This window comes from Parus major, chromosome 3 (assembly GCF_001522545.3).
Source record: "Parus major isolate Abel chromosome 3, Parus_major1.1, whole genome shotgun sequence".
NCBI lineage: Eukaryota > Metazoa > Chordata > Aves > Passeriformes > Paridae > Parus > Parus major.
The window spans coordinates 45,648,195-45,660,649 of NC_031770.1; the positions used below are offsets into that span (position 1 = coordinate 45,648,195).

The following is a 12,455-nucleotide window of genomic DNA, read 5'->3' on the forward strand; positions in this document are numbered from 1 at the left end:
TTGCTTCAGAGATGAGGAACTCAGGAACTTCAGCGTGGGACCTGCCATTGTCCTGTGGCCGTACAGTCCCATAGAAATGGCACAGAAAAGTGTGGGCAGGAAGGATGGCAAGGAAAACAATAAATCCTATGCTAGCAGTTGTGAGCATCTTCAGGAGTCCATGGCTCAGCCAGCTGTGTGTTCCATTCCTCTTCTGGCTTCTCCATTACCACAGGAGGCAGAGATCTAAAAGATGTGTTCATATCTGCCTGGTTGACACTGTGAGCAGGATAGCGAGGAAGGGGGGTGTTTGTGTGTAAAACTGTCCTAGTGTAAGCAGTGCTCCTGACACTGTGCATTACACATTTTCTTACTAGAAATTTTGGAGCACATCTACCTCTTTTTGCTGCTTGCTGTATTAAAAGTTTCATGGTAATAGTTACATACTGAAAAAATGGAAGATTCTATTTATAAAACAGATTAGTAATGAGGTTTAGTAAAATAAAAGTAGTTTTATTTAAACTTCATTTTTATTTCTCGGTCCCTTAGTGCTTTCTGCCATGTGCTGCTGTGTAAAGACAAACAGAATTACTGAAAGGGAAGATGTGCTAGAAGGTTGTGCTTATTTGTGTTTTGCTAAGAAAATAACTATTTGCTAGCGTGCAATTAGGAAAAGAAAAATAAATCAGATGCCAGTTTATTACAGAAATATGAGCAATGTAGCACTCAAAATATTTATACTATTAGATTCATAGAGAAGTTTAAAGACCTGCTTAATTTTATTGGCTGATTAAAAAATGGGATTGCAAAGCATTTAGATAGAATCAAGGTATTTATCTGAGAACCATTCTGTAAGAAATAAAAATACAAGTTTCCATTTTGGGGGGAAAAAATACTGTAAGAATATTTTAGGTTTTTGACAACAAGAATAAATTCTGACATAATGACATTATTTAACTTACAATGCAAAACATGCATAGTATCTAACCTAAAGAAACAAACTGAAAAAAGGCAAATGAAAAAGTCTCCAGAGGAATCTCCAAAATGGACACAGTTTGCCGGGCATGAGCAGTGTGAAGCGTGGGGCAGAGAGGCATAAGCATTATTTTCACTTTGGACAGGGAGACTGCATTTGTGGAACAGTTATGCTTCTCACAAAACTGAGCAGAAAAGAACATAACATACCTAAAAAAAGAAACATTAGTACACATATCCTGGAAAGTGATTTGTTTAATAAACTACTACATCCCCTAGTTGGAATAATTTCCTTGAACATGATGGAACATGGGTGTTGCTTATATACTTGACAATGAAATGTGATTTTTTGATAGTCAAAGTTGAAGCAGCTGAACAAAAAAAGTATTTTCATATGAGTGTAAGTTAGGTGCTCGTAGCTAAACTGAAATCCGTATCCTCGAAGGCTGAAAGCAGTTGAAGTGTAATTCTGCAGGGCACATCAGGAGCTTCCTTAGTCCTTCCTCTGTTTCCTGGTGACATTTGATTTTGTAAGTAGGAATGTTTTATATAAAGATAAATTTAAAACCAAACAAACCAAAAATGACACGAGGCCATTGCACCAGAGAGAAAAATAAACCAGTAAATATACTGTGACTTAAGACTGCATCAGTTAAACCTTTGTAGCTACAAATGGTATGCAAAAATGGTGGAAGAGAAGACCTGAAGCTTTAGAGAAGGGGTGTAGGGGGGATGAACGGTCAAGTGGAAAAAGTATTAAATAACTTCAGCTTTGCTGTGAAGGTAGATGTGCATGCTGTAGCAGGGGTGCTGAAGCGTTCAGAAGAGTTCCACGTAAGGTCACTGGGTTTGTTTTTTTTCTTGGACCTGATGTTTTGTACAGCCGGTCCCCACTGTGCTGCTGTGGTGAGGCTGTTTGGAGGCTGGGTCATGAGCAGCACGCACAGAGCCTTTCCCTCCTGCCTTCAATTCCTGGCCTCGTGTGTGTTGGTTTGACAGCAGCACTGCAGTTTCCTTCCCAGGGGTCCGTCGTGGCATTTGTCTCTGGCAGCACCTAGTAGGGGTGCAGTGCTGTAAGTGTTTGTAAGTCACCAAGCTACAAATGCAATTGTTGTCATCAACAATGTGGATGTAAAGGCTGAGGTACAGCTCCAGTGGTGTGAATTGCACAGGTACCTGCTATGTAAAACTGAGAATACTTCTCTTAAAGGAGAGCTGGAAGCTTTGCCATATTGTCAGACTGTCACAAAGGAAGTTAAGTTGATTTAAAATATCCAAATGTTTTGTGTTATGACCTGAACATCCTATATTTTCCTATTGATGATAAATCAGAATTCTAATCTTGATCTTATTTTAGCCTTGTTAAAGGAAAGGGAAATAAAGTTCTTTTCACCTCAGTTTGTGCATAGTAACTATTGGAGCTTCTGTAAATCTTCCTAGCTTCTTGATGTATATGCATGTTCTTGTTTCCAAACAAAATCAAGAAGTTGCTTAAAAGAAAGACTCCAGAGTCTATCAACAACTTCTAGGTTTTTGTGTTTAAGACATGGCTTGTATTTAATATTGACTTTAAAACTACTTTGAAGGATGTGGATTAATTCATTAGGGTATGTGATTTGTTCTCCCTAAACCTTTCAAGCCGGTCATACATCCATCCGTCCTGCCTAGAGTGAGGAACTTTATTTTCCTCTTGGTCTTCTGATCTGATTGAAAAGATGACAGAATAACAATGTTAATTAAACACATAATTTGGTGTTTTAAAAATAGCTCTTGCTAGACTTTTCTTGTAGGACCCCAACATTGGCTTGAGTACTTGGCCTTAAGGGGTTACTGGAGTTGATCTGAGCTGCATTTTGACTTCACCTTCAAGGAACTGAAGTCATGTATGTCGTTGATGATTGTTGGTTACCTGATGTGCAGCATCTCTGTAAGTCACAAGAAGGCAAATTTATGTCAGAGGTCTTTTGGATCACTATATAAACACATCTGATTGCAAATATTTATTTTTTTTCAACTGTGCCACACAGTGTTTCTACCCTGGAGAGCATGTTGATCCCCTGAATCACTGACCTTCAGTAAGTAGAAAATAAAGCCTTGTGTACTTGATTCAAATAGTTGGGATGGCTTCTGTCTCTAAAGAAAGTGTTGTTTAAGATTAAAATCTTTAGTCTTTAAAATTCATTTTTGTATAGTTTAAAATATTTCTTTTTAGAATAAATATAGTCTTAAACTAGAGGCAGATGGGTATATACAGGTGATTCCACAAATTTAATTCAAATCAGCTCTAATTCAGATTTTCAGTGAAAACGATTTGAATGCTGATGTGTTTGTAATAAGCATGCAGGCAGCAGATTGGTTGTTGGGAATAGATAGGTAGCTCTTTTTGTTATAAGTAATGTTTGCAGCTTTTTGTATTCTCCAAACTTTGAAGCTAAAATTAAAGTCAAAACAACCCCAAAAGTAAAACCTTTCCTTTCTACATCATATTGGAAGCAGCAGCTGTTGAAATTTTGAGAGGGAGACTTCTGTGGTCAGGAGCAGGCAAACATTTGGTAGAAACGTGGAGAGCTTGCCTATGGGAGAAGTGGGAACCTTGGTACCCACGCTTGCCTGAGGGACCCTGATGGATTCTCAAGCAATTCCTCTCAAGCTCAGGGAGCTGTTGCTGGAGGGGCAGTGCCTGCAGTATCACCTCACCACCTCTCTTCTCCATCTCCTGTTTTTGTTAATTAAAGGAAACATGTACATGCTTGTAGGGTAGAGGAGGGCTCAGTTTGGTGGATAATTTGAAGTTCTGCGAGGAGTTGAGCTTGGTGTTGCTTTAATATTGTTGGACCACTAAGGCCAGTATGGAATCAGAGGTTGGGCATTTAAGGATGTTTGTGAAAACCTAAATCCCATAGGGGCTCAGGGACTTGGCAGGATATTTGAATGCTTTCTACATAGACACCTGAATTTCTAACCTGCCTCAAAAGTCAGAGCATAAAAACCATTCCTAAATGACAGGAAAAAAAATTTGTTTTAGTCCTTTTACTTAAACCAGGTATCCCCTGTAGATGAACTCTAATGCGAACCAATATATTATGACATTTAAAGTGTGCTTCAGGGTGCAGTAATCATGCTTATTTCAGTAAAAATATATAATAGGTTGCAGAAGTCTTGAGTCTCTGTTATAAAGTTGCTAAGGACTTCTTAGGCCTGCTATGTCTGTCCTTCTTAACCCCCAGTTCCATCTGTAACTGTAGATAAAGTTAACTGATGGGAAAAAAAAATCAGTAAAACTTACTATAGTAGTTGTTTTTCATACATATTTAATGAAAAATTAAAGCTCTATAAGGGCAGAGAAAAACCCCCAATATTTAATGAGAGTTCATATTATGTAGTCTTTTAAGAAAGCAAAATAAAAACAAAACCAGTAAGTCTCAAACCTGAGGAATAGGGCTTAATTCAGCGTGATGCGTGTTTTATGTGTCAGTGCATTAAATTTAATGAATAATTGCTCGGATATTAAAAAAAATAATAAAAGCTGACGAAGAATAATTTTAATTAAATATAGAAATGCTGACTTTGAGAGTCACTGGAAGGTGTGGCAGCACGTAATTGAAAATTTTGTTGTTAATACTGAAACTGTGGATTGAGTTTTTCATATATGATATATTCAGATTACAGAGAACTTTATTAAAATGCCACTTTGGAAAAAGAAAGAGTTTTCAAGCACAGTTAAAAGTTTCTGACATAAAATTTCTAAAATGTGTAGTGCACATCAGCAGTTTAAAAATAAAATTATTGAAAATAAATGCCATTTTATGGAGCACTTTATTTTTTTCAAAAAAATATTATTATTATTCCAAATGAACCCACACACATGCTGCAAAAACTGTCAGAATAAATCTTTTTAGGGCCAGCAAAGTGGATATGATTTGTGTGTAGCACTTTGATTTCAATAAAACACCATTCTGTGGCGGATAATTGATTGTAGTCTTTCCAACTAGCTCTAGTATGCAGTGGCTTATTTATGCACTTTTACTTGTGTACATTTTATTTTGTATGGCATGTTTTTGTTTCATCTTAGGAGTTTTATAAAGATTAAGCTTTAGAGAGAGAGCCCCTTTCTGGAGCTCTTATCCTATCTTATCATTACAAAGGAAGGTAACCAAATACAGAGGAAGGTGAATTGAATTGCCCTGCTGCAGTATATATTGGAGCTAGAACTACAATTTGGGAATGATCATTCCCAAGTCAGTGCCTTAATCTAATATAGCACAGGAGTGTTTCCTCTGGTGTTGTAAGCATAGGAAAAAGAAGGGCAGAAAACACAAAGCTAATAATAAAAGTTTATATTAATATCTAAAGCACAGGTTTACATCCTGTTAAGACTGTTTTCCCATTATTCCTGTTTCCAGTAACAGCCTTCTCTCCTTCATGCCACAGCAGGTAAGATAAGTGGGATCAACTGTGACCAAGAGGAACCTTGCTGTTCATTTTAGGGACCAGAGTTTTAATTGATCTTGCATCAGGGTTATAATTTTTATGTATTTGAATAAGTGACAAGGCACACATTTTTAAGGGACTTTAAAAGCCCAGCCTGGCAATAAGGACCACTTTAAAACCATCTGTGTTATTAATGAACAAGATTGCCTTGTATTCATGGCAATGGCTTTGAGGTATTGACTGTTTAAATAAAGTATATATTTATCATTTTCCTGGTAAAAGTAAATCCTTGACATTTTGAAAAGCTGTACAAGTGATCTGTCACAGGTATGGGTGGTTGTTTTCTACCAAACTAATCTAAGTATTTGTTACAGCTTTAACTCCTGTTTGGTGTTCTTGTTTCGTTTAAACAAAAATTGGCAGTTGAGGTCTGGTCACAAAGTATATTGCATTGATTCTCTGATTTTGGAAGAATTGTTTAGTTACATCCTTTACTTTTTACTTGTGTTTCTGTTAATCACTCGGTTAGGGGATCTTGTTGGAGTTACTGTGGAAATTGATGTAGGCAGTGCTGAAATGGGGCTCATTTAATGCCAAACCCCTGGCAAGGAGAAAAGGGGAGCGCAGCAGGGAGGGTGGCTTTGATCCTTCCCAGAAAGGAATCATCATGGGTGTTCTATAATAGCAGCACCAGCCACAGGTACTGTGCTCTCTTTCATAGACCCTGTTTAAAGCAGCCTTTGGGATTTCAGGGAAGGATGGAACAGCTTGTTAGTGGTTGAGAAAAGGATGTGCTCGATATTCTGCTTTCTCCGTGTGTTCTTGGAGTGTTGATGAGAAGCAAGGCTATGGATATATTGCAACCTTTGCAGGAATGATAACTTTGTAGTTCTGTGTTTCAGTTGTCCATTATCCTGAGTATTTAGCACAAATATGTTTATGGGAAATTTAAGACTTTCATGTGGTAGTGAAGCATCAAAAATTCCTCTGGATTCAGGAGGGTTTTTTAACAAGAAGCATTTTTTTCTATGAAAGTAAATGTCCAACTTCTGTCCTACTTTTTTGTGACTTTTTTTAGGTTAGTGTACCTTGGTTTTAAACTGCATGTCAAAAAATGATTTACCACAGCATCTGTAAAATGTTCTGAGGACCTTGGCAAACACCTGATAGTTTAGGTCCGCGTCCAGATACTGGGTCCTATCCCCAAAATAATTTTGTGATAAATGGATGAAAACAACTGGCAGTTAAGCATGAGAAAAAAGAAGAAAAGAAAAAAAAAAAGGAAAAAATACTCAAAATTAATTGGCTTTTTTATTTTTGAGAAGTCTTTTCAGTAGTTTTCTTTTCTGAAAGGTGTTGTTAGAGCTTCTATTGCAGAGCAGCTTGCTTACTTGAGACCGTAATTTTAATGCAGGATCGAAATTTATGTGCTTCTTTTTTCTTGCTGAAACTTTTGGAAATAGGACAAAAGTACTACAGCTTTGTTATTCCTCTAAAAACCTGGAAGACACAGCACAGTCTAAAGGGATTTGTATGGCTATGAGCAAGTAGGCAACTTGTCTTCCTGAGAAGAAGTATCCAGGGCTCCTTGCCTTGCCTCCTAAGGAAAACATCTTTTTATACAAACATGGTGACTGTGTAGTAGGGAATGTTTTTCAACACTGACAAGCTCAGGATCTCATTTATTCTATGTCAGTGTGTTGGTCTGTATCTGTGATTAGCTTTTAGTCACAGTGTCTCTTGCAAGTTTGACTATTTTTGCCAAAGATTCAAATACTAGACCTTTACGATTTTTTTTTCTATTTTTCATGCCTGTGTGCTAACAATAACAGTGGAATATTCGTTTTTAAGGATACAGAAATGCAAACGTGCATTGAGATACTGTGAAGCATGCTGTGACATACTAACTTTTAAAATCAGTTTACTGAAACTCCCCAGATGGTTCCTAATGAGTGCTGTTGAGCAGTGTTTAGTGGGCTGTGGTGGAGCTGGGTCAGCACATGAGACCAAAGCTCTGAGGGACTTTTTCTGCCTTATGATACCAGTGCTCTGTGTAATGGTCACCTCTGGTCTTGGCTGTACTTCTGTGGCTTTTGAGAAGCTTAAAGCAAAGGATTGCTGTGACAATTCCTTACTGTCCTGTGATAAATGAGTGGTGTTTACCTGCACTGAAGGATGTGGGGAAAGCAGCCTGGTTGTTCTTGACAAATCTTTTCTGGAGTCAAGGCAAGCACTGGCATTGATTGGCCTGGGCACTGCAAGCTGAAGTTGTACCACAGCACCTGATTTACATTTTCCTCTCTGTAGCAGCCAGTGAACTTTTCTGTTTCAAAGTGGACCAGAAGAATTGAGAGTCTTATGTAATTCTTTTTACTCTTAAGCTCAATAGGGTCTAGCCGTTTTTCTATAACTCCAAGGCTCATATTCATGACTGAAGAAAACTTTTCCCTTGTTTTTCTCCCACACTGATTCCACTGTCCAGTGTACATGCCTTCAAAGGGAGGGAGAGAGCTGTATTGAGAAATATAGGGATCATTTGTGTCCCTGATTTCTTCCCCAAGAAAAAACAAAGCAATCTGTCCTGTACATACTGAACAACAGAGAGACAGGATACAGGATTGATGGTAAAACTATCTTTAAGTTATTTCAGCACTTTCCATAAATACACTATAAAATTAGGGGAATTGTATTTGTTTCCTGTTTATGAGAAAGAGGTTACTAAAAATTTGCTATTTTTATCTGATCATTGACTAAAATTTTGCAGTTCTGTGAAGAAATGCATTGTGGGGGAAAAAAATATTAATGGAGAATTCCAAACCAAACCGGTCTGACTTTAAAGAATGGTCTGCATGCAGTATCCAGGCACGTGCAAACCGTAAGTTCCTCCTACACAAAAGAAATTACATGCTGCTTTCAAGGTGGTTATATTTTTTGAGAATAAAGTTAATTTGCTTAAAAACATAAGACAAATATAAAAAAGATAATGTGAAATAATATTTGGAAGGTATGATGCTATGCTGTCCATGGATTGGGAAAAGATGTAAATGCTGGAGGGGGAAGATTCTGTTTTCTCCTGCAAACCCCCAACAGAAGAAGGCTGGGGCACTGATCTTGTTTGGAGTTATCTGTCTAGTCCTTTGCAAGCCATGCTTGCAAACTGCTGCAGGATATGTGGGCAGTGGGGAGAGTCTGGGGCAAGGTGAAACCCAGGAGGCAGATGGTCCCTTTCTCCTTTTGCCCACCTCTACTGCAAACATGATCTTTACCAGCCAAACATTGCCGTGGTTCTCATTAGTTGACTCTGTCTCCTATAACCAAAGAGTGCTGGAGTTACTCTCCACTGTTTGGACAACCCCACCCACCCCAGGCTACTATCACTGGTGTCATAATCTCCTGAAACTGCCTTCAGGTGCATCCAGGGTAAAAGGAACCCAACTTGGTGAGGGGGAAAAGGCCTTGGAAAAGCTCCGTCAAACCCGGCGGGAAGTGTGGGAGGCAGAGAAACACCAACATGTGAGTCTCTGCCTGGCACTGTTTTGGTTGTTCTTGCTCTTGAGGGCTAGAAACTGGGAAATAGAACCTAAGGTTGAAGGGTTTGGGCATTTTATTCAGTATGTTGGACTGCAGCAGTCATTTTGGTTCCTGAAAAAAACTTGCTTTTGTCTGAGCCTTGTCCGTAAGGCTGCCCCGTCCCCTTTGTTGGAAGCTGGCTGGGTGGTGTGCCTGTACGCCCAGAACAGGGCTGTGTTCATCGGCGGCCTCACCCAGGGTGTGTTTGCTAAGCAGGCTGGCCGTGGCAGGTGGTGAGTGGTTCCTCTCCTGCCCGTGACACCCAGCAGCAGATGGCAGGCCAGCCGCCTGACGCCTTGGATGCCCAGGTCCAGCCCTGCCCCATGGCTCAGCATTCCCAGCCCCAGGCAGTGTGTATGCAGCAGCTGCCTTTCCTGCTGGGACGGCTTGGAGCCACAAAACAGCGCTGCTTGCTTCTTTGCTGACATCTTGGTGCTCTGAAGGGGGCCTGGTCCTGGTGGGCTTTTCTCTGAGGTGTGCAGGAGGAAATGCTCTGAGCTGCAAGCGCTTCCAGAAGAAGCGAAAAAGAAAAACAACTTGACAGTTGTGAATTATCTTTGTACTGCGTAGTATTCAGCCCTGCCATTGCTCTGTGTCTTCAAGTCATTGTGTGTCTGGTGGCTCTCCCTCCATGTCAGAGCAGAGGTTGTGGGGCATGACTTCACCTTTACAGGCAGCAGGGTGGACTTCAAATGGGCTCTGCAGCTCTTTCGTTTAACAGCTGAAGTCTGGTGTGTCTGAATAATAAATCTCAAGAAGAGTCCTATGTACTTGAATGGAAAACAGATGGATAGCTTTTTTTACCTTCTCACATTATAATCCCATTGGCCATGTGCTTTTTCTTGCTCCCCCTCCTTTTTCCTCTATTTTCTTTTTGCTGTTTCTTTTTTTTTTTTTTTTTTCATACTTTAAGCAATACAACTTAAAAAAATTCTTACATTAATGGTTGCAGAGCCTGTGCAAGAACACAGGCCTGTTCCTGCCCTGTGAGGTGAGGAGCAAGGATCAGTGTATCCTCATACCTTCACTTCGATGGCTTTTTTTTTTTCTTCCCCCCCCCCCCCCTTTATCAATTTAATCTGTACTTTAGGGTGTTTCCATAGAGTTAATATGCCTCTTGTTTGAAGGAAGGAAGAAATACCTTTTCCTTCAGTTGTGTATGGAGAACCTGGGCACCAGTGTCTGCTAATTCTGGAGGCCTAGATGCCAGAATTCAGGATTTCAGCATGCCAGGGGAGTCGCTGATTATAATAATTATATGGTCATTATTGTACCAGCTGCTCCAGTATCCTGAATTCTTGAAGCCAATTGAACATCAGGTTGTACTATCAATTCTCTTGCAGCTCTTACCTGAGAATTTAGCTAGTTTTCTTTTCTTTTTTTTTTTTTTAAGTTATCACAAATTGAGCTGCTGTAGGCTGGAAGGTTTCTTCAGTGACTCTTCTATTGTTCCAGTTTTAGAAATGAGTGAGGACCTGAACCAGAAAATGGTAAAACATCCACAATTTTTGGAGTTCAAATGCTGATACTCTACATGGGCTTTAAATAAAAGACCTAATTTGCTTGCTACTGAGTGCTGTCAGTCTCCAAAAATTTAACATAAGGTTTTCAGGTATTTTTCTAACATGTAGAATACAACAGTGTCAATCAAACTTAACTGTCAGAGTTAATCAAATTTTACTATAGACTACCTGAACATACACTCAGCATTATTGTTTTCTAGGTTTTGAATATAAATAAAACTATTTTTCTGTTACCACATCCTATAAAGTTGGTTGAACTTAACTAAATTTACAGCTCCTCAGTCTTCAAGATTAAGAATTAAATTGAAACTTTGGAGTTCTAATTTTTTAAGTAATTAGACTTATTAGTATACGTAAACTATTACTTTCAATAACAATCTATTTCTCGTAGCTAAAACTAAGAAATGAAGAGCTAAATGGTCTTGAGGCTTGAAAAGGATCAGTGTTACTACTTTGCTCCTTTGCATTGGATTTTAACACAAGGGTTCTGTTTATTTTAAGTTTGTTACCATAGAAGTATAAACTGAAAGGTAGCAATGATGACTTTGTGTAATATATTATGTTAAATAAACTTGCCCTGTTAGCACTGCATGCAAAGCTTTATTTACATTGCAGTAAGCTGTTTTCTGCTGCATTTACAATTTTGCTATACAGATAAATTAAGGGATCTCATGACAATATGATTTACTTTCTCCCTACAAACTGAAAAACATTAATATTTTTAAACCTATTTGCCTGGAGTGCTTACATTAAATTTTCAGTTGGGCACCATCAAATCTACCATCAGAGAAAGGAAACAGATCAAAGTTAGTCTTGTCTTCTTGTTCCTATACTTAAAGGATGGGCAAATATTAAATATTGAGTTTAGAATTCATTGTTCTTGCAAACATTGAATAATCCTTTAAAATATATCCCTGCCCTGCAATAAGAGATGCCACCAAAATTAAATAAATGCCACCAAATTAAATAAATTAAAAGATCTGATCATAAAAGTTTGGCTGTTTGATCTTTTATGTTATACAGACTTATTCTTCCAGAAATCCGTGAATTTATGCTTCGGGTTTGGTCAGGCTGAACAGGTACAGTCGAGTGAATGACTTGGCCTGTAATATCGGTGGTGATGGACAAGCTGTAAAGGAAACACTGAGCCTGAACTTCCAGTCTCAGGATAATTTGTAGGGCTGGTAAATTGGGGGGTGAGAGCAGGGAAGAAGTATTTCTGTTTACATAAAGGAGCAGATGTTGCCTGCACTCCAGGTACAGAGGCTGCAAAATGTCATAGTCCAGCTTTATTACACAATATTTTTGTTAAGGTGCATGCTTATGACGTGATGCAGATACAACTCTGTTCCTTCAAAAAAGTGTCAAGTGTGATTTCATTTAATATAAAGATGGTAGAATTAATGTGAAATATCTCTTCTTATGCTTTTCCACTAAAAGCTGTTTAACAGAACACTATTCTGTTTGTAAACTTCATCACTTTTGGTTGCTCAGCTTGATGCAGGTTTTATTATCCGTAGCTTTCAGCCTGGCTCTTGGAGGAAGGAGGCTCCTCTTGCAAACATCTGACTCCCTGTCCAGGACACCATATGGCAGTGTCCTCCCTGAGGGCACATGCCATCAAGCAATATGAGCCACCGAGTTCTACATAATTTGAAGTTACAAACTCTCTAGCTAAAACATTTAAAGGATTTTAGTCATTTATCTGAAAAAATTTTAAAGATACATATACGTAATGCAGCTCTTTAATTTGCAGAACTCTCTCATTTCCACACAGCAGTACATACCTGGCTTCCACGGTGGCATTAAGCATTCATATTTTTATTTCCAGAACACCTGGGAGCACAAGAGAAACCTCATCTCTGCTATGCTCGGTTGACTGTGTGGTGATCCACACTTAGGTTTTTGTGTTCTTCCTGGCTGGACATGTTTCTTGGTTACAGCTTGGTTTTTACATGTGTGGTGTGGCACCGCTGG

The 12,455-nt window shown here is 38.8% G+C and overlaps 1 protein-coding gene across 2 annotated transcripts in view; it reads left to right on the plus strand.

Annotated features, from left to right (window-relative positions):
- The window catches only part of CHRM3 (cholinergic receptor muscarinic 3), a 265,832-nt gene that overhangs the window by 25,888 nt on the left and 227,489 nt on the right, over window positions 1-12,455 (plus strand). The gene's annotated exons all lie outside the window — the stretch shown is intronic.